Here is a 23,735-nt window from a genome sequence, read left to right as displayed (position 1 = left end):
ATCATCCTCTAGAAATAAACTACATTCAGGAAAGATCAGAAGAAGAAGAAGAAGAAGAGTCCGATTTGAGTTTTGAGGAAATTTTTGATGAAGAGTTAGAGTTTTTAGAAGAAGCAGGTCAGGTCCTTGAGAATAATAAAACTGTGTTAAACATTTGCTGCTTTGAATTAAATTTTGAAGAACTCTTTCTTGATGAACTTAGATTCTTGGAGAATAATCAACAACCAAATTTTCAGAACTTCACAGAAGAATTGGTTGTTAGAAAACAAAACTTCACAGTACAAGAGTCTAAGTTCATTAAGAAATGCAAAATGCATGACACCAATAATATCTACCTTACTTTGTTGCAAGAATTACTGAACACCCCGAAATGCTTGGAAATTCACATTATTGATTATATCATTCTGAATTTGTTTAAAATCCGGGGAAGAATTTTCAACAGTAAAGTAGGATTCAATGTAGGACAAGAACTCTTCATATTGAATATTTCATTCTACATTGTTTATTTTGTTTATTTCAGAATAATAAAAAGAATTTATTCTTCTCTCATTTGAGAGTTTCTTGTTCAGTTGTTAAAAAAAAGAAAAAAAAAGAAAAAAAGAAAAAAAAAGAAAAAAGGAAAAAATGAAAAAAAAAGAAAAAAAAGGAAAGAATAAATGTTTGATTTCCTCCTCCTCAAACCAAAGGTAATTGTAGATTTTTATCAACCGACCAAATGTAAGTGCTTCACTTCTTATCTGCTTTACTTTATGCATCATAAAGTTTGCATTGAGGACAATGCAAAATTTAGGTGTGTGTGTGTGGGGGGGTTAATTTTTTTCTTGCATTTTTGTCTTTTTTTTTCTTTTCCTTAAAAAAAAATTTATAAAAATATCATCACTTGCCAAATTGATAGAGTTATGTAATAATTGATTTATTTGATAAATTTGAAATTTTCTAATCCCTAGTTGGTTATTTACTTAAGTTCACCTTTTATGATAACTCTAAATAAATTTCTTAAGAAATAATTTTCAAAGTAGTATACTTTACTTAAGCCTTAACTTAGACTTTTATTTAAAATAATGAAATTTTTACATGCCTAACTTAGAGTTGAAAATAATTTTTCAAAGTGTCTTGATTTACATATTTTTTTTCAAAATATATATACATATACAAAAAAAAATTGCAAAAGAAGAGTGCGAAAAATGGGCACCAAAAAGAAAAAAAAACTCTTGAATTCAAGGTGATTCTATCTTATAAAGCCTAAGCTGACCGAGTAATTAAGCCCAATGAGTATTTCCATACTCAATGACCTGAGCCCATTTGGGTTGGGATCCATTGGCCCAAAACTCGTTAAATGGTCACTTAGAAAGCCCGTTAAAGTAGAAAAAAATAACCAAGAAAGAAAGAGTTAAAAAAAATAAAAAAAATAAAAAAATAAAAAAGTAATAAATGTTTTATAGTTGTATATATGGTCTTGGAAAATATTTTAAATCAAGCAACTTGAAAATTATTTAAAACAAAGAGTTAGTATGTTCTTTTCAAAACTTTTAAATTAAATGTTTTGTATTGCTACAATGAGAAGATTTTCTTAAAAATATATCTTAGAGTTATATATAAAAATGTTTTCTTGAGTGATAACTGGCTCCAATTAGATTATCTAAAAGTTATCAAGTGAATTTAGTTATTTACTGACTTCTTTAATTTGGCAAGTTGACCGAATTTTGTGGGTATATTCACTGTAAACCCTCATGAGACTATAACTCATCCACTAGGGTAACCTAGGGGTTTAAAGGCTTGTTGTATGCGCTAAATACAACCGTGATTCCTGCAAAAGTGAGTTAGAATTTTCTATTTATTTTTTTTTGCTAGAGGACTAGTAAAAGTTTAGGTGTGGGGGTATTTGATAATCACATTTTATTATAATTTTATACCATCATTATCTATTTTATATGAATAAATATACCACTAATAATTGCTTTTATATTTAATTACAGGTTAATGAAGAATAAATCCTAAAAATCCCATCTCTCAACAAAGGCCCTTGAGTAAATAAAGAAATAAGAGAAATTCAAGAAGCCAAATGAAATATTTGAATTTTAAAGCCCAAAAGCTCAAATATCCCAAATGTCCATGGCAGTTTCTTCTTTTTTTCACAAGTGAATTTTCTCAAGCTTGAAGGCCCAAAGCCCATCAACCAAGACCGGACCGGAGTTGGATTTTAAACACAATTGGGCCGGACTTGATAGGCTGCTGGAGATTTGAAGTTGAAAACCAAATTGGGCCGGTGGACTGCAGAGCTGGACTTTTCCGAAAAAAATCAAATGCCACATGGGCCGTTGCTGATTTGGATGTTGATTTACATTGGACTTAGACTGCTGCAGAGTTGATTTTGAAAAAAAAAAAAAATCAAATGATTGCTGCAAACTTCATAGACCAAATGAGCTCATCATGGGCCGGACTTGTGGACTTTGCTCTTCAATTTTGATTTTCAAAATCAAATGAATCATGGGCCGGACTTGTGAACTTTGCTCTTCAATTTTGATTTTCAAAATCAAATGAATCATGACCGGACTTAGCTTGGACTTCAAAATCAAATGAAACCTGCTGACCTGCTGCATGAATGGAGTGTGCATGGGCCGGACTTGGCACTTGCTTTTCATTTATTTTTGAAAATCAAATAGGCCTCCTATGTTGGGCTAGAGAAGAACAAAAAGCAAATTCAAAGGTGGAGATTGTTGCTTGGGGCTCAAGACAAATCCAATGGCTCATATGATGAAGATGGAGAATTATTTGAAGGGTTTGCATTTCTTTCTTTTTCTCTTTTATTGCTTATTAGTTTAGATTTATTTCTATGCTTGTTGTTAGATTTTATTTTCTTGTTAAATAGCCAAGAGGATAGAACCCTCTTGCCTTAGATTTATTTCATGCTTATAGAGTAGATTTATTTTCTTGTATTTAATTCTTGCAATTTTATTTTGTAGTTTAGATTTTTTAATTTATTTTGTAGTTAGATTTTAATTTCTTGCACTATTCACCTTGAGGCAGAACCCTCTAGGGTTTAGTTTTTCTTTTTGTTTATTTTTATTTTGTTTGATTCGCCTTTAGGCTAGAACCCTCTAGGGAATCGCCCTTTTCTAAGAAGTGAGTTTAATTTTAGATTATCCATATCTATAATTGAATCCACCATCTTTAATTTATTGCATTTTCTTTTATTCTAGAATTTTGTTCTTCATTCTTGATTTTTTTATTTGTTTCTTAATTTTATTCATTTTTCCTTCTCACCTTATTGATCATACTCATTCTCTTTTACATCCACTCTCACTTACACTTTGCACCTACTTACACACCACTTTCACTCTCTCAATCTCTTCATAATCACATTCACTCACCAATCTTATTTGTCACGCACACAACATAAGAACCGATTTTATATTTTCTCCTACAAAACACCTTCCTCGTGGGATTGATATCTTAAATACTATGAATTGACACGGTTGTGCACTTGCAACCTTTTTGGTACATGTTTATGCCGCATCAAACGTGAAGACTTTGGCAGCGATAGGACACCTCGCTCGGTTCTCGCACCGAGTCTGCTTCCCTTGGACGATCTGATCAAAGTTGCGGGCAAGCTTCAGTATGCAGTAGAAGCTTGTGCTGATCGAGTTCGACTATACCCAAGGCTAAACGGGGGGCTTGGGCTTGTCGGCTGACCGCTTGGAGAGAGCTACCATGCAAAAGCTTGCAAAGACCTAAGAGCCTCAAGTCTGAGAGTTCAGACGAGTCTTTTCGAATGAGGGAGCCTTTAGCAAATGAGCCAAGGTTTAACCTTTGGAAGATTAGCCAGCCAAGCCAGCAGCAGCTAATCCACCCCTTTCACGTTGGCTGAAAGTAGCTTTAAATAGGCAAGGGGTGGCATGGGTCATTCCTTGATTTGTGAGATTTGACCACTAGTAGGGGTGAGGGAGCCAACCGCCCTAGCTGTGGGATGTGACCACTTAGGGGGTCCTGTCAGCCGCCCTATTCTTGCTAGGTGAGGAGTGCCATGCTTTCTCTCTTGATTCGTAGGATTTGACCACTGACGTGAATGTTACCATACTCCAAGTGGGCAGCTGACAATGCTGGCTGGTTTCTAGTTGTAAGGTTAGCTTAGTCCGCGCAGGCGAGGTGTAGGCTGTCAAGCGAGCTTGGCCTTCAAACGAGCTCGAACCTTCGTGCTGGCGAATCGGCCAAATAGGCAAGCTTTGAGCTATCGAGCGAGCTAGGCCTTCAGGCGAGCCTAGGTCAAGCAGGTGAGTTTCAATCTTCGGGCGAGCTTCAAGCCTTCAGGCGAGCATGGTTCAATGTGTAGGCGAGGCTATGCAGGCGAAGCTATGCAGGAGAGCTGTGCAGGAGAATCTTATTCAGGCAAGCTTCAATACTATTAGGCGAGCTCTATCCTTGCAGACGGACTTCATTGCAGGTGAGCTTCAGCCTTTAGGCAAGCTACTAAACACGCTTCGAAGAATAGGCCATAACTTTCAAACCATAAGTCAAAATTTAACGAATTACATATGAAAATCAACTATCTCGACGAGATGGAGACAACCAAACCTCCGAAGGGGGTTTGCTGCCTCCGTTTCGCCAAATTCCGTACAATTTGAGAGATATCAATGTTTTCCCCCTTTTTGCTCTTTCGGATAAGGTTTTAGCAGTCTTGTTCTAAACTTCTCTTATAAGGATAAAGGCAATTTTTATCGCCTACAACAGTATCTCTGGCACAGCCTCCCGAAATAGAATAGTTTGTTACAGTGTGAACTCACCAACTCTTTGTACCAATCTATGATGTAGATGACAGAGAAGAGGATATTAAAGAAGTGCATTCAACCCAAGTTGAGCTCGGGCCCTGAGACTGGTGTTTCCCTATCGTAGACTACGTCCTACATGGAATTTTACCAGAAGATGTGAAGAAAAGAGACTCAATCTGATGGAGAGCATTGTGATTTTATTATAACACAAAGAGTCGAATGCTATATCATCGGGGGTACGATGGCTTACTACTATGTTGCCAATCGACTAAAGAGGCAGAAGAAGTCCTTAAGGAGACGCATGAAGGGGTTTGTGGCGCACACCAACCTGGCTCCAAACTTTATGACTGCATCAGAAGGATGGGATATTTTTGGCCTACCATGATTAAAGATACAGTCGCATATGCCCGAAAGTGTCACACGTGTCAAGTGCACACGAATTATATGCACCAACCCCCAGAGCATCTACACCCTTCGTCTACATCATGGCCTTTCAAAACTTAGGGAATGGACATCGTGAGTCCTATTTTCCCCCGTTGGTTAAATGCGACCAATTCATCCTGACAATTACCGATTACTTCTCCAAATGGGCTGAAGTGATTCCGCTCAGATAAGTTAAGATGAGCAACGTCGTGGCTTTTATCAAAAACCACATTATCTATGGGCTTTCATCAAAATTCAAGACGTCTCATCGACAGCTTACAATCCCACAGCAAATGAATTGGCTGAAGCCTTCAACAAGACTGTTCGCGGGGAAAATCGTGTTCTTCATTGATGTCATTGCACACTCTTGTAATAGTTTATCAATTACAAAAATCCGGTCTTTTTATAAGATCCGGTTACAACGAGATCAAAAGAAAAAGAAAATTACAACTCTTTCCTTATTTGTCGAACAAATCACGAGCTCCTGTTTTGCGGTCACTCGCTTTGTGGGTTCTTCGCCTGCGCCGGGGTTTATCCGTGGACCACCGCGTGATCTATATCCGGTCGGATCTACGCAGTATGACGGGTATTATTTCGCCAAGGAAATAATAGCCGAGGGTACTATTTCGCCAAGGAAATAGTAGCCTTTAGTTCTCGGGATCAAAGGCCAAGCTTTGATCAGGAGGATGACTACGTAGATCTGAGATCCGGTTCCTCTCGAACTCTTACCTTATTTGGCGTTGACGATCGCCGAGCACCGGATCTGGAAGAGCAAGTCCTCAAAGTCCCAAAGCTTCAATCTTTTTAAGTTCTGAGCCTTGAATCCAGCAGAGCTTCGCCTCCAAAAGTTCCAACCCCTTAACAAATGAACCAAGCCCTCTATTTATAGGCCATCTGAACTGTGCCCGTGCACAGATCTGGGCCGGCCACCTATAGGTGGCCGGCTCTTGGCCGAGCCACCTATATGTGGCTCGTTGACTCCCCGAACCGTTGGCTTGATTCCGCACACGAATGGATGCATTCCGTTGCTCGCGTGTGATTCGTTAACCTCGTCGCCTCGTTAATCCGCTTCGTTGCGTGTCACTTGGCTTCGGCGCTGTGGATTGACGCTCGTGTTTGGATATGTTGCCCGATGGTTCGTTGGTTTGTTGAATCATCGTGCCGAGCTGTGTTAAGGGACCTATAAGCAGTTTTATACGCCTACAGATACCCCCTCCAAAGTATTTCAGCCTCGTTCTTTTATAGAAGAGTCTGGAATGCTTTGGATATGATTGCCCCAACCTTCAGTCGGTATGACGGGACTTCGGAATGGCTTCTGTTCTTGATTCCTTCAATCCTTCAGGCTATTCAGTGCTTTGTCAAATGTCTGTAAGGGTTCTGGTGCTGCATTTATTGTCTGACCGTTGTCGGAATTTTGACCTTGAAGTTGATTCCTAATTTTCTGATCTTTAGCTCGTGCTTGTTGGTTCAACATAGAACTGATTGTTAGCGTTGGGTTTTTATTTGCGACGCGTTGTTCGGTGTAGTGTTGTTGAGTTATCCTTAAGAATATTTTTAGAAAAATATTCTCTAGAAACTTCTCAACCAAAAAAAAATAGGGAATAGTTTATACTCGTATACCTTATTGGAGTATTAAGGAGCAGTTTATACTCGTATACTTTTTGGAGTATTGATTTTTTCATTGCAACGCATTGATCGGCGTTGACCTAGGGTTACGCGTTGACCGGCGTTGACCCTAGGTGTTCGAACGTTGTACGTTGACTGTTTGATCGTAACGCGTTGACTGGCGTTGACCTAGGGTTACGCGTTGACCGGCGTTGACCCTAGGGTTTCGAATGTCGTCGGATGCTCAAGCCATGAGACCAACTAATGAAGCCGATGCGTCAGTGACTCTCGTATTTATAGGATTTTTGGCAAACCCTCAGCCATCAACGGGTTTGATGAGCCTTTACCGACTACCGTTTGAGTCGGGCTAGCATGCGGATTATCTAAATCCGTTCCGCATGTGACGTTGTGCTAAGAGAGTTAACGCTCTTAGTGCTACGATATTGAATACGTAGGCTTCGTCTTTCTCACGGGAATAGACTACCCGGCGACGCGTGTTAGGCGTTGACTTTAGGATTTTTGGCTAACCTCCAGCCTTCAACGGATTTGATTAGCCTTTACCGACTACCGTTTGAGTCGGGCTAGCATGCGGATTATCTCAATCCGTTCCGCATGTAACGTTGTGCTAAGAGAGTGAATTCTCTTAGACCTAGCGCTACGACTTCGAATACGTAGACTTCGCCCTTGTTACGGGAATAGGCTACCCGGCAACGTGTATTAGACGCTGACTTATCCCTACTTAGGCTTCGGGATAAAATACCCCAGAATCGAACTCTGGTGTCTTTTTCTACGGAGAAAGACTAAACCGGCGACGCGTGTTAGGCGTCGGCATATCCTTTCTTAGGATTCAGGATGAAAGCGCAGACTTATCCTTGCTTAGGTTTCAGGATAGAATACCCCAGAATCAAACTCTGGTGTCTTTTTCTACGGAAAAAGACTAAACCGGCAGCACGTGTTAGGCGCAGACTTATCCCTGCTTAGGATTCGGGATAAACTTCCTATACGTGTGAAGCACGGATTCTAGGAGTTGGAAAAACGGAGTCTTCTCTTGGGGCAAAGACAAACCCGATGCAGGAGAGGAAGAATTTTATATTCTATCTCCCAACACTGAAGAGGAAGAATTTTATATTCTATCTCTAGTTAGAAAGGAGACTCGAGGTGGGATCTCCACCCCCAGAATTCGGAAAGGTGAAACTAAGAGTGGGATCTCCACTCCGAGAATCGAAAGGATTCGGATAACCCTAACTGTCGGAAGGTTTGATTACCGAACTAAAGATGGATCTCTCGTTTATCGAGAGTGAATTTTGGTTGTGGTCCTAACTGTAGGAAGGTTTGACCAATTGGGAGGTTTGAGGTGACCCTAACTGTAGGAAGGTTTGATCACTCGATTTGAAATCCAGATCCGCCTCTCCAAACGGGTACAGAAAGGTAACCTCTTTCATAAATGTTTGCAGGTCCTTCGGTCCAAAAATCCAAAACCCCGTTGCCGCCTCTGCACTTGCATCACGTGACATCCCTGCGTCATCCAACGTGGTCGAGATCGCAGATCCGGACTCCTCTTCCGCCGAGGAGATGGCTTCTGAAGACGCTCCGGCATTATCAAAGAGAGCACGACAAAGACAGCGTCAACGTCTTGCTCGACAACTGGCCGAGGCTTTGGAGCCGATGGATGGGACCGGATTATCCCTAAGAATACACTATATGGATTTCTTTTGGGAACCTCCCGTTACATGAATAATCCACCCCCAGCTTCCTATGCGGAACTGGTTCGGACATTATTCTCAGTTACCTGACTGGGTTATCCTTAAGAATACTAGCGTAATATTCTTCAGGAACTTCCCAACTAAAAATAGGGAACAGTTTATACTCGTATACCTATTGGAGTATGTAAGGAAGCAGTTTAACCTCATGCACCTGTTGGAGGATTGAGAAGCAGTTTATACTCTTGTACTCGTCGGAGTTTAGAAAGGAGCAGTTTAACCTCATGCACCTGTTGGAGGACTGAGAAACAGTTTATACTCGTATACTCTTTGGAGTCTTGCCGTTCTCATTTGGTTTATCTCAGCATTATGACGCCGGCTTCAACCAAGGTTTGGATGCTATTCTTGAGAGCGAAGCAATCCTTGGAATCGAGGAAAAGCGCTTGTCAAGGAAAGCTGGGGATCGTTGAAGGAGCTTCGAGCCAACACCCAGACCGGGGGTCGTACACGATCTCCTAACAAATCGATCTCTGCACCGACCAGCTCGGCGGTGTGTGCAAAGGACCAAGAGCCCGTTAAGGTTTCATCCTCACAAAGGATTGATTCCAAACGTGCGACTCTTACAGAGGCCAACAAGGCAATGTTTACTCAGAAGAAGACGCGTCGGACAGACGAACGCGTTATACCTGAGAACCCCTGTGAGCAGCCGATAGGTTACTCCGACGGCAACGTCGATTAGTTGTACTATCAGGCTGGGGGTGCGAATTCCGCCTTCTTCCTTCTGAGGAATCGCTCGGCTTGCTCTCCTCGGCCCTTCAAATCCTTCCATGTTTTGGACGGTGCTCTCCCCATTGCTTCCAACACGTCCAGTGCGAGGTTGTTGTGGCAAGTCTGGAGAATGAACTCCTCAGTGATCAGGTCCCGACAATTAATCGCCTGGTTCCGGAACCTTTTGACGAAGGCGTCAACCAATTCCCCGTCCTTTTGTTTCTCGTTGAGCAACGTTCCGATGGATATCTCGGTGTCGTCGTCGAAGAAATTAGTGAGGAACTTAGCTTCCATGTCATCCCAGCTACTCACGCTTCCTGGCTTGAGGCGACGATACAAATCGAAGGCGGCTCCACGAAGAGTACCAACGAAGAACCGTACCATCAGAGGCTCATTACCAGAGATAACACCCAGGTGCGATTTGAAGTAAATCAAATGCTGCGTGGGTGAACCCTTCCCATCAAACGGCGTGAAGTTAATTAGACTGAACTTCGCTGGATAGGGGATTGATTCCCATTCTCGTGGGTACGGACAAGGAATGCCCGTCTTCTTCATCTCTTGAGCGGAAATCAACGTATTGATTTTGCTCTCAAGATTTTTAATCTTCAAGCTTTCACCTGAGTCTTTGTTAGCATTCTCGTTACCACCCCCTGCATTGACGGGAGGATTATTGGCGTTATGGGTCTCATTTGGACCTGTGTCCTCATCTTCCAAATCAATCTGGTTACGACGATTTGGTTCACCTTGCTGGTTCGTCAGTGCTTGAATTTGTTGCTCATGCATTTCTCTCATACTTTGCATGGCCATTTGCATTTCGAGCTTGAAGCTCTCTTGTTGTTTAGCCATGGCTTCTTCGAGCATCTTGGCCACTTGTTCCGTGCTTATCATCAGCGACTCGCAGGGTTGTCCCTCGCTGGATACTGTATTGTCTGATGTGACAGCAGAGCAGGAATCCGATTCTTCATCTTCTGACAGTAATCTTGTCCGAACCCTACCATAAGTTCCTTGTATGATGGCTCCGGATTGCAGACGGGTCATCCATCGGGGTACTTCCGGAATCGACTCGGGATTATCCTGTGTCGACGTCCCTTTGCTGGTCATATTAGTGGTGACCCTCGGAAATTCTCCATCTTCAACTACCGTTCTTTTTTGTCGGAAACGCCTAGTCCTTGGCTTTGGCGTTTCGGTACTGAGCCTTTCGAAGACCGAAACTCTTTCGGGGACCGTCTTGATGCAGTTGCACTCAGACAATACCGCCCGAATAAGCTTGGAACAGGGGCATTGAATTTCCAGTCCTCGGGGACTCCTCTTCCTGGTTTTCCTCGTGCTCCCATCACGATAGTACAACTCGTTGGTTTGAAGGTCGGAGTAACCTATCGCGTATCGGCACGATTTCTCAGGTATAACGTTGTCATCATCAGACGACAACATTTCCTTCTGAGGGCGAACTGCCTTCTTTGGGCCTTCAAGAGTCACGCGCCTCGAAACATGCCTTTTTGGGCGTGAGTTCTCAGCGGGCTCCTGGACTTCGATGCGCAAATTGGTGCGCGCAGCTAGCTTGAACCCCTTGTTATGTTGGAGGTGACGGCGACCCCCAGCATGTTGAGTCGTTCGGGGCTTCTTCATCGAGCCCAAACGTTCTTGAACTGGAGCTTCGCCTCTCTCATCGTGAATTGGACCAAGGCGCTCCAGAATTGGCTTCTTTCTTCGGAATGATTCTGCATGATCTCCCGGAGTAGCTTTGGTTGGAGGTTGTGAAGGTTTCTCCTTAGCCTGAATTGCCGCTTCAGACTTTGGCCTCCAGACTTGGCGGGTTGGTGACGGCTTCTTCGTTACCTCCTTCTGCAATCTCCTACGGGCTTCCTGGACTTGAGCCCGTGCTTGCGCTGACAGTGCGTAACGATTCCGTTTGACACGGATCCATTCGTTCGTTGGCGGCTTGGAGGAGTCGCCATTCATCGGTCGTTAAGGCTGTTTGCCTCTCTTGTTCTTCAGATCCGCGTTATAGCGGATCCCGTCAACTGACTCCATGGCCTTTGCGAATTGTTTCGCAAGGCGTTGACGTTGCCTTTGGCGGGCTCTCTTCGAGAGATTCACCACGCCCTCTGCGGCAGAAGGGTTAGCTAGAGCAAATCTGCCCTGGTTGGGAATTGGAGGAATCTCACCCGATGCGACTTTGGCATCAAACGGGGCGAGATCTTCGTTGGTAGCTTCGACTTCTTCATACCAACGAACCTTTCTCCTGGAGGAGAACTTCTGGGATTTCTTGGACTTGCGGGGGGAGGGACAGAGGAGATATTGCAGGTAGTGAAGATTGATGCAGCTCCACAGTATCCAGATGGTACCGTACCCATTAGAGTGTCGACTGAGGTGACGCCAGCCGAGCACATCGATGATTTGGAGGATACTGTTCGCGGGAAAAATCGTGTCTTTCTTCATTGATTCCATTGCACTCTTGTAACTGTTTTTCGATTACAAAAATCCGGTCTTTTTATAAGATCCGGTTACAACGAGATCAAAAGAAAAAGAAAATTACAACTCTTTCCTTATTTGTCGAACAAATCACGAGCTCCTGTTTTGCGGTCACTCGCTTTGTGGGTTCTTCGCCTGCGCCGGGGTTTATCCGTGGACTACTGCGTGATCTATATCCGGTCGGATCTACGCAGTATGACGGGTATTATTTCGCCAAGGAAATAATAGCCGAGGGTACTATTTCGCCAAGGAAATAGTAGCCTTTAGTTCTCGGGATCAAAGGCCAAGCTTTGATCAGGAGGATGACTACGTAGATCTGAGATCCGCTCCTCTCGAACTCTTGCCTTATTTGGCGTTGACGATCGCCGAGCACCAGATCTGGAAGAACAAGTCCTCGAAGTCCCAAAGCTTGGATCTTTTTTAGATTTTCGGCCGAGCCCCTCTAGGTGTTGGGTTTTCGCTGTTTTCCGTCATTGTATCCGTTTTTCGGTTCTGTGGTTGATTTGTCCGGACTTGATTCGTTGACCTGATTTGGCAGTAAATCCGATTCCTGATTTGGCAGTAAATCCACTTCTGAGTTCGAGTCAGAAACTGATCTTGATTCGATCATGATTCGTCCGAGTCCGCCCTTGGTTGACTCCCCGAACCGTTAGCTTGATTCCGCACGCGAATGGATGCATTCCGTTGCTCGCGTGCGATTCGTTAACCTCGTCGCCTCGTTAATCCGCTTCGTTGCGTGTCACTTGGCTTCGGCGCTGTGGACTGACGCTCGTGTTTGGATATGTCGCCCGATGGTTCGTTGGTTTGTTGAATCATCGTGCCGAGCTGTGTTAAGGGACCTATAAGCAGTTTTATACGCCTACAAAGACTATCATAAAACTTTTGTCGAAACTCATAAAGACTAATAAACGGGATTGGGATGATAAACCTGGCGAAGCTCTATGGGCCTATCGCACCATAGTTCCCACGCCTACTGGAGCAACCCTGTATTCTCTAGTGTATGAGTGTGAAGCAGTTCTTCCACTGGAAATTCAAATTCCATCTCTTTGAATCGCTCTTGCAACGGAGATGACTGCTGAAGAACAACATCAGAAATGTCTCGAAGAGCTAGAGATGCTTGATGAAAAGCGCTTAGAAGCCCAATAGCACATTGAATTCTATCAATCCAGAATTTCTTGAGCTTTTGACAAAAAGATTCGACAACGGAGTTTTAGAGAAGGGGACTTGGTCTTAGTTGTCTGATGACCAATGATCCTCAATTCTAAGAAGAAAGGCAAGTTTGAACCCAAATGGGAGGGACCATTTGTGGTAGAGATAGTCTATTCGAATGACGCATATCGCCTTATCACCAAGGAAGGCGCTCGGCTCATGATGCCGATAAACAGGAAGTTCTTGAAAAAGTACTATCCTTAATACATTCAAGATAACTCATGTATTTGGAAGTTCCCAGAAGAATACTACGTGTAGTATTCTTAGGGATAACCCAGTTACTACAAAAATGATAAATAAGAAATCCACACTTGGACTCTGAATGTTTGCAAAGTTGGAACGTATCCTATTGTTGATATTGGATTCACCAACCCTCATGAATACTTTTGCAGAGACGAGATTCGACTACTTTGATGAGTCAATCTTTCCTCACAGCACCCCCACTGATCAAATTATTTGATGGTGGGTCCTCTCAAAAAAAATTTATCCACTAATTTTTGGCAATTTTCAAACTTGACATGATAATTCCTGATCACTTAACATCAAAATCTTCCATCGAGTGGCTAGTACAAATCAGCAGGCTTCACTGCTATCGATGTTACACTCCCACTTCTTTTTTGGTCAAACCTATAAAAGTTAGGGTCAAAGCCAAAATTCCCTCTCGATCCCTTCCATGAACGAGAGGTCCACTTTTAACTTGAGCAATCAAACCTATAAAAGTTAGGATTGCCTCTAACCCCACTTGGTCAAACTTGCAGATAGTTAGGACTAAGATCGGATTCCCACTTTCGATAAATGAGAGACTTCAACCTTTTTGATTTCAGCCAAACCTATAAAAGTTAAGGTCAAAATTGGAATTTCACCTTAATAAATGAGGGATTCTTTTCTTGGATTAAGTAACCAATCCTATAAAAATTAGGATTGCTTGAATCTTTCCGATTCTCGGAGTGGAGATCCCACTCCTAGTTTCACCTTTTTAGATTCTGGGGATGGAGACCCCACCATAAGTTTTCTTTACAACTGGAGATAGAATATAAAATTCTTCCTCTTTAGTTATGGGGGTGATAGAATATAAAATTCTTCCTCTCCTATTTTGGGTCCGTCTTTACCATAAATAAGACCTTGAGACAGAATATAAAATTCTTCCTCTCCAACATCAGGTTTGTCTTTTACCCTAAGAAAAGACACAATTCCTGCCTTTAAATCCATGCACTTCATACACGGGGGATTTTATCTCGATCCCTAATTAGAGATAAGCCTACACCTAACACACGTTACTGGTTTAGTCTTTCACCGATTAAAAAAGACACCAGAATCCAAGTCTGGGTACTTTTATCCCGAAGCCTAAGCAGGGATAAGTCAGTACTTAACACGCGTTGTCGGGTAGTCTATTCCAGTGAGAAAGACGAAATCTACGTATTCAATATCGTAACACTAAAAGAGTTAACTCTTTTAACATAACGTTACATGCGGAACGGACTTAAAGAAATCACATACTAGCCCGACTCAAACGGTAGTCAGTAAAGGCTCATTAAACCCGTTGATGGCTAAGGGTTTGCCAAAAATCCTATGAGAACCCCACAAGGGATGATTAAGTCTATGTATTCAAAAAATCATAGCGCTAAGTCTAAAAGAATTCATTCTTTTAGCACAACGTTACATGCAGAATGAATTTGAACAATCTGCATGCTAGCCCGATTCAAACGGTAATCGGTAGAGGCAAGCCAAATTCGTTAATGGCTGAGGGTTTGCCAAATCTTATAAATGTCATGGTCATTCATCATAGATTGGATAATAATCATAATAAAGAGAAGAGTAAGCTAAGTAAAAGATTTTATTTTATTAATAAAGTCAAAATGAAGGAACTATCGCTCCAAGTACAATCCGCGGCTGAGAATCCGGTGTTCCAGCATAGAAAGATCTTTGGTAAAACTCCGCTCGAGTTTAGCCTATAACTCAACTCGAATGAAATCCTCAGATGTATCCAGTATCTTCGCGGCTACGCTCTTCAACTTAGCCAACTTCTCTTTTGAAGGCTCCAACTTCTCTAATATCTGTCTTCGAGAGTCTTCAGCATTGGCTAAGTCGTCCTCAAGAATAGCATGAGATTCTTTGGCATACTTCAAGGCCTTCTTAAGTTCAGCTATCTCCTCGGCGGCCGAAGCTAGAGAGCTAAGTAAATTAGCCTTAGCCTTTTCCTTCCTCAAGAGATTAGCCCTCATCTGTGTAACAGAGCTCTCCTGTGACTGAAGATCATGTCCAATGGATACTCTGGAATCATGCCACTACTTCAACTCAGATTTCAACTGAGTAGCAACAAAATACGAATCACCTCTAGTCTTCTGTTCCCGTAACTCTTGGGATTCACGCTCTAGTATGGCAAGATCTGCAACAAAGGAATCGACTAGTTTAGGGTACCCCTCCTCCCTAATCATCACCATATGGCAGTCAAGTGATCGTCTGTATTGATCAAAATGAAATCCATGATGAACGATTCTCTTGACCATCTTACCCAAGAAGGTAAGGAAACTCTCAAGATCTATCCGGAACATGTCTGTGCCCGGATCAGTATCAGATAATAAAGCTATAATGCACTCATATGGAGATGGTGAAAACCCTACAAATAATCATATGAAGAGGTAAGAAACCCTAGAATATTGTGGGAATCTTCAGAGCGAATTATGAGCTTACCAGTGCTGACAAAGGTTCCTTTAGTTTGATGTCCTGTAGCGAGCTCCACCAATCTAGTCTCGGCAGGCTCGGGAATAATAATAGGCACGACTGTCGATGGTATATCGACTCCTCTAGGATATTCTACTATGCCTAGAGGGTTTGGGGGAATAGCAGCCTGAAGATGGGAATCGAACGACTGACTCATGGCCATACTTCCCTCCAGTGGAGAAGAAACAGAATCCTCAGGCAGATTAGAAACACCAGGAATCGTAGTAGTATCAGTCCTAGTGGCTGGTCTTGCGATTACAACTCTTCGTCAGTTAAATAGAGATTTTGACAAATGAAGATAATGATGATGTAGAGGATTACGTGCGTACCTACAGATAAACCACCCTCAGGCAGACTGGAGATACGGGGAATCGTAGTAGTATCAGTCTTAGCAGCTGGTCTTATGATTACAACTCTTTGTCAGTCAAATGTAAATTTCGACAAATAAAGATAATGATGATGCAGAGGATTACACACGTACCTGCGGATAAAACACCCTTAGGTAAACTAGGAATGCTAGAAATCACAACTGTATCAGTTATAATGGTTGGTCGTACGATTAGAATTCCCTGTCAGTCAAATAGAGATTTTGACAAATAAAGAAAATTACAATATCAGAGATTATTCAATGGATGGTCCTGCAGCCTCTCTGGTAGCCTGCTCTGCCAACATCTCAACGAGCAACCTAGTGTCGGATCTCGAGAAACTCGGTGCTGAAACGTACATGTGCTCACTAAATCCCCCGAGATCCATGCCATGAAAAGTATCATCCTTGATTGGTCTCTCGAGTGCAGTATCTGTACAAGAATTTAAGTGTTGGATATATAAAAAGAAGCTAAAAGTTCATAATATAGAAGTGCGGACTCACTTGTGGCAGTGGCAGGAGGCTCATCCACCCTGTTATTCGTGCCCGCATTCTTCAATTTGTCTAAAAGATAATGAAGCATGGAAGTGATTAAAGAGGGAACGAATTCTAAATTGCCTAACTCCTTTAACTGCCACTCGAATGGTGTATTACCGGTGTTAGATATACCTGGGCATAAAATACTCCTTTAACTGCCACTCGAATGGTGTATTACCGGTGTTAGATATACCTGGGCATAAAATACTCGGCTCAACGGTATTATCCTGGTTAGCATCCCCCGGTGTTAGATATACCTGGGCATAAAATACTCGGCTCAACGGTATTATCCTGGTTAGCATCCCGGTTCATTCCAACATATGTAGGCTCATCACGAATGGTATCGTACGTTTGCTGCACAAAGCTCCGACTATCTAAATGGCCACGATCAGAGAATACAGAGTTGCGCGAAAGTTCACCTCCGCCATGGCTTCCTAAAATACGGGACATGATTAGGTTCAGGGAATCCAAAAGAGCAACATTTCAAAGTCATAAAAATAATGGAACATTACCTTCCTCTCCACCAGTAGTTACAGCACCTCGTAACTCTACTTCGCGGGCATGCTGACCAATATGTGATTTATGAGCGGTCTTCTTCCGTTTTGAGGGACAAACCTCTACGGGGCCAGTGGGTCGCTCATGCGTAGATTTAGTACACATCTCAACTTGTGCAGGAGCCACGACGCTGGATCATGATCTCGAATAACAAAAAATAAGAAGTTCATGCTCATCAACCATCCTACCTAGAGTGACAAGAGTCATCTTATTAGGATAAGTAAATAAAACCTTTAGTTCCGGCTCTGGAGGAGCCGGTCGAGATCTACCAGATCCATTAATTTCGAAAAGAAAGAGTCTGACAGACCTGTCTCAGATTCTTCCCTGTCAACTCTAATGTCGGTGTTTGTATGTCTAAATTATTCTTCAGAAGTCTTATCCTCATCATCAATAGGAAGGAGCTCCTCATCATCCCCCATATGGTCTTTTCTCGAACAGGAGGGTTTGACAGGTTTCTTCCCTCGCTTCTTCGAAAGCCCAGCCTTACGAGCAGCTTTAATAGTAGTCTGAACCAAGTGCTCAGCCTCCAACTCCGAGAGGCTCTTCACATCTAGAAGCTCGCTGGTTGAAAGGAGCCATTTGCAGTTGAGAAAAGTAAGCGATAGCTTGCGTTTGGATGAAGGAAGAGAGAAATAGGCACCGGTACAACCTGTCATAGTCCAGAGCCATGCTCGGACGCCGTCAATAAAACCTCCTTCAGTCCTCAGGCCTCAGTCTGGGTTCCTAACATATAGTTGGTCATAACCAAACTGACGAGCGAAATGGCAAAGGAGATAGGGTTCTATGTGGCAACGACCCTTTACCCGAAGAACGAGGTATCTAGTGTGAATGTTTACTAACCAACGGAAGCAACCAATATCAAGAGAGGTCCACCCGGCCCTCGGTTTCACATCGTCAATCAATACATCATCATAGCAGCCCGAGAAGCAAGGAAAATACTTAAAGAACTCCCAGCTCCTATGAACCTGAAGCTCTCATTGTACATCAGTGAAGTTCTTCGCATAACATTTGTGTTGGCCTTTTTGTTTTGATGATGATTTACAAATAATTTACTTATAATGTTATTTGTCTAGTGTTTGTGTTTTTATATCAATTGTAGACAAACAACATGTTAGAGGATGGATAGATGGATTACGCCATAACGATCATATAAAATAGAGGTTAGCAGAAAAGTGGAGTGAAGTAATGCAATTCAAGTTCAAGCTTCACCCGCATGTTTACCAAGTCAAGCTATATTGAAGATCAAGATTGCTTGGGTAAATAGTTTAGTTTTTATATTATGTGTGTTAGATACTTTAAGCTTAATCACATACACACACATACAAGTTTTGGTTTCTATATATATATATATATATATATATATATATATATATATACAATATATATATATATATATATATATATATACATATACATGTTTTGGTTTTATAGTTTTAAAGTTTAAATATGAAACAAATGAATATAATTGGAAAATACTTATTGTTTCATGTTTATATATGCTTGTTATGATTTCATGAATATCAAATTTTGAAATCATGTTATGGTTTTGGAAATATTGCAAAACATGTGTATCTTCGTCAAAATATTATATTCTTTGTTTATGGACTTAACAATCATGATATACATCTTTAATTAAGTCTATAAGAACGTTTGAAAATGTTTCAAAGTTGTGTTTATGTCAAAACATCAAATTTCATATATATAAACTTTTTATGTTTTGGACATACTTGCAAAATACATGAGTTTTCACAGTTGGGAAATACAATTTGAAAAATTTCTTCGTTTACATGTTTATATTCATATATACAAACATTTTCCCAAGTTTTACTAATTTTGGAGTTGTTTTGTTATTTTCAATTGAATTTACAAAAACGAGTTTGTAGCAGTTTTTAGAAATTAATTATCTGTGTTCAAACATTTATTTCTCTCACCTGGGAAGAAAGTTTTTAGAAATTTTTTCTCTAACATTTTCATCTACATGTCTATAACCTTATATCAAAATTTTATGATTTTTGGAGTTGTTTTATTATTTTTAATTGATTTTACAAAGTGAAATACGCAAAATTCTAGAATTGTCAAAATTTGGAAACTGCCTGTGCATGTTTTGCTACAGTGCAGGTCAACCGCGGTGAACAATGCGGTCGACCGCCAAATTTCTAGATACTCTTTTTTGTTGCTGTGAACAGTAGGTCGACCGGGGTGGGCTCGGCGGTCGACCGTTACAGTACCGTTGCACAGTAACGGCTAGTTTTCTAGATTGTACTGTTTTGGGGTTTTTGGTCTTTTTCTTTGCACAGTAACGGCTAGTTTTCTAGATTGTACTGTTTTGGGGTTTTTGGTCTTTTTCTTTGGGTTTTCTTGGTTTTTGGGCTTTGTTTCTTTATCCTATATATAGCCCATACCATTTTACCTATGAATCAACTAAGAAAATGGTTTAAACAAATTTAAAGTGTTTTAAACAAGGGTTTAAGATTTGTTTAAGTGTATTTAAAAAGCTTTTAAGCATTTGTGTGTTTGAGTTTGCGAAATCAATTCCACAAGAGCTTTGAGGAGATCATCTATTGGAGTTTGAGCAGTCAACTATTCTTCCTCTATCTCTTGATCCATTGAGAAGTTTTCTAAACTCTAATCTAGCTCTTTTATATATTTGATTATCATTGTTATTAAGCTAGAACTATATTGAGTTTAGTTTTGATTTATTTTATCTCTTTGTACACACACAAGCATTGAGCTTATTGTATTTGCATATATTATGTAATTGGGTTGTGGGGTTGTGTGACTTAGCAAGTGAGCTTACAATTCGTTCTCATCCATTGTAGAGAACAAACACTTTGTATTTGTGCTTAATTTGTGAGGTTCACTTTGTAATACACTAGTACACCAATGGTGTGTATGGTGAGAGACGGGGTCATCCCAAGAGGAGTGGGATAGGTAGTAATGCCTAGTGATAGGTTGTAATTCCTAACACTTGAGGGAGATACGGGCTAGAGACCAACACTTGAGGTGGTATTTAGTGTTGTTACATTGTGAGTGTGGATTGTAAAGTTTTCGGTTAACTAGAAAACCGTATTGTGAGGTGTAAACATTTTTCGGGTAAGCGTAGAAAACTCGGTGTGATAGTGGAGATCTTCTCGAGGTAAGGAGAGGGGACGTAGGTCGTGTGAACCGAACCTCGTGAACATATCATTTGTTTGTGATTGCATTGGCGCACTTACTTTTATGTTTATCATTATATCGCATTTGTCAATTGCTTATTGTTTATATTGCCCACTATCTTGTTTATGATTATTTCACTCTTGTATTAGTTTATATATCCTTGCATATATTTCACCATATACCTCTTTGCTAGGATATATATCTCTTTGTTCATATCACTTATCCTTGCATATATCTTGTTGTATATCATACTTGCTAGGATAATTTGTTAATAAGTTTTAATTGGCATTTAAATCGGATTAGATTAGCATAAACCCTATTCACCCCCTCCCCCCCTCTAGGGTTCTTTGCTAGTGGCATTAGGGTCTAATAATTGGTATCAGAGCTTGGTGCTCTTTGATTTAAGGACTAATCGCCTTGAGTTAAAGATCCAAGTTATCTTATTTTTGTGCTAATCTAAATTTGTGATTATCTTGCTTGCACATATATATGATATGGATATGTACAGTACACCTTGTTTAGATTATGCTATTAATGTTGCTCCTTGTTTAGATAATTTTCCCTATGCCCAATGGTGTGTTAGATTTAAACTCTTTGTTCGATCTAGACACTTTGATTTATGGAAAATTATAGATGATGCTTATATTGCACCACTTCAGAGAAATCCATGTGGAATAAAAATGATCATCGAATGCTTACAATGAATAAGATTTTGTTAGAATATTTACTAAATGCTTTTGATTCATCTATGTCTAACAAGATTGTTCATTTTGATAGTGCTTACAATTTATGAAAATTCATAGAAACACATCAAGGTAACTTGGAGGAAATCCTATATAGTTTGGAGGATTCTTCTTCAAGTGATATTGGAGCTTCTTCATGCACACAACCACTAAGCGATAGCCCTAGTGAGGTTTGTGAGTTCGAATCTAATAATGATCAATCTAGTGATGAACTTGTTTGTGCTAGTGAAAAATTATTGCATGTCTATAACATATTGCATAAAGATTTTATTGATTTACAAAGCAAGCTTGAAGGTTTAAAATTCGATCATGAGAAGTTAGCTTCCAAATTTGATATCATTTCTCAAGAATGATGTTCTTAAAGAAAACAATGATATGCTAAATTTGGAAAATAATAATTTAAAATTGGATATTGCTAACTTGACTCATGACAAAGATAATGCTATGTTAGAAGTAGAGAACATAAAAAATAACACTGCTTCTTTTATAAATGACTATTTATGCTCTACTTCTAATGTTAATGCATATGTGCCAAATGATGAGTTGAATGTTGTTAAAAACCATATTTCATCTTTGACTCAACTCTTAATACATGCATTGATAATCATAAGAAGCTTATGAATGTGTATGCCAAGACTAAGTCAAAATCATCCACTCATTATGCACACATATATAGCAAAACTTATAAGTGTTCTATTTACGGCTGTCAAGGTTATTTAGCTAAGTTTTGCTATGATGCACACAAACACAAGAATTCTAATGCTCCTTGTGCATCTCATGTATAGCTTCTTCATCTTGTACACTTACACATTCATATGCTCATTCTCACAAAATTCATCATAAGTATGCTAGTGTGTTCAAGTGTGATCATTATGGTCGTTTTGGTCATTTGTCCGAATATTGTTTTGATTTGAAAAGAAAATCACGTTTTCTAAATGTTTCTAGTAGACCATATGTTTTTAAATGTGATGTTTGTAGTAGGTTTGGACATCTTGCAAAATTTTGTTATGATATACAAAAATCTTCTAAGTTGCAATATGTTCCAAATAGACTATTATTTAAGAATGCTTCTCATTTGCAAAATGAATTTAAAAGAAAATCTTTATTTGCAAATAATTCCCGTGCATGAGCTAATAGTCCACAAAAATAAATGGATCTCTTTCATTACAAAAATTGCAATCGGAAGGGTTATTTAAACGAATATTATTATGACCGTGTTAGTACACCACATGTGCCCAAGAGGGTTCATAACCCTAGGACTTTGAGCTTTATTGATAGGGGGTCATGTCCCTAAATAATCCGGCACCAAAAATGCTTGGGTGCCAAAATGATTTTTTAACCAAGAACTCAGTGTTTTTTTCTTTTTCTTGGTTTTTAAAATATGCTTTGAAAAAATTTAAATATGAAAATAATTTTTCTTTTATCAAAATATTTTGTTTTCATGACTATGAGTTTTAATTTTTATAAGAGGTTTATATTTATGTAACCCCCTGGGTTTATTGGGTGTTTATTCCCAAATCATGTTTACCGGATGCTAGAATGATTATATGGGTTGGAAGAAGCTTAAAATATTGATATATTATTACCTCTCTTGAAATTCTTTTGTCAAAGATTTTGTTTTGATTTGTTGCTTTGAATTCATTATATTTCACTTATATGATGATAGTTATATGTTTGTGCTTATGGATCATCTATTCGTGCCTTATAATGTATTCTATGAGCATTTTGATCAAGTTATACAACGAAAATTTTCTTTTTTGATCAAATATTGTTTTTGGACTCAAATCTTGATTTATGATTTCATTTGAGTGATTTTTTTCATTTGAAAACCTTTTTTTCATGGTTCTCACGTTTTTCCACATTCCTTTGTTTTCATAAATTTATTCATATATGGTTTTTATGTTTGAGTAATGAGACATTATTTCATAATGACATATCAATATGTGTTCTCATTGTCTTGTTTTTATGTGAGTTATGTTTAGCATATTCTTCATTTATGCTTACTCACATGTTTTTTCCTTAGCATTCATTTCATATATCCATTAAGGCATTTCGATAGGGGGAGCAATCCCTATACTTGTTTTATATTCACCCATGCTCATATGTAGGGGGAGCTTTCACTCTCTTCATTCTTGGTGTTTTCCCCCTTTTTGATGTTGTCAAAGGGGGAGAAATATTATGAGTATAGCATTTCTTGTTTATATGCATGATAATTCTAATTTACATATTAATTTCCTTTCATGCGTATATCTCTTTTTATAAATTGTTTGTCATCATCAAAAAGAGGAAGATTGTTAGCCTTCTTGTTTTGATGATGATTTACAAATAATTTACTTCTAATATTGTTTGTCTATTGTTTGTGTTTTTGTATTAATTGTAGACAAACAACATGTTTGAGGATGGATAGATTATGCCATAACGATCATATAAAATGGAGGTTGGCGGAATAGTGAAGTGAAGCAATGCAATTCAAGTTAAAGATTCAAGTTCAAGCTTCATCCGCATGTTTACCAAGTCAAGCTATATTGAAGATCAAGATTGCTTGGGTAAATAGTTTAGGTTTTATATTATGTGTGTTAGATACTTTAAGTTTAATCACATACACACACATACAAGTTTTGCTTCTTCCACTTGTAGCACTTACACATCATGATCTCATTCTCACAAAATTCATCATAAGTATGCTAGTGTGTTCAAGTGTGTATCATTATGGGTC

This window comes from Asparagus officinalis, chromosome 8 (genome assembly GCF_001876935.1).
Source record: "Asparagus officinalis chromosome 8, Aspof.V1, whole genome shotgun sequence".
In the NCBI taxonomy this organism is placed as follows: domain Eukaryota; kingdom Viridiplantae; phylum Streptophyta; class Magnoliopsida; order Asparagales; family Asparagaceae; genus Asparagus; species Asparagus officinalis.
Note: the sequence above shows the minus strand (reverse complement) of the source record.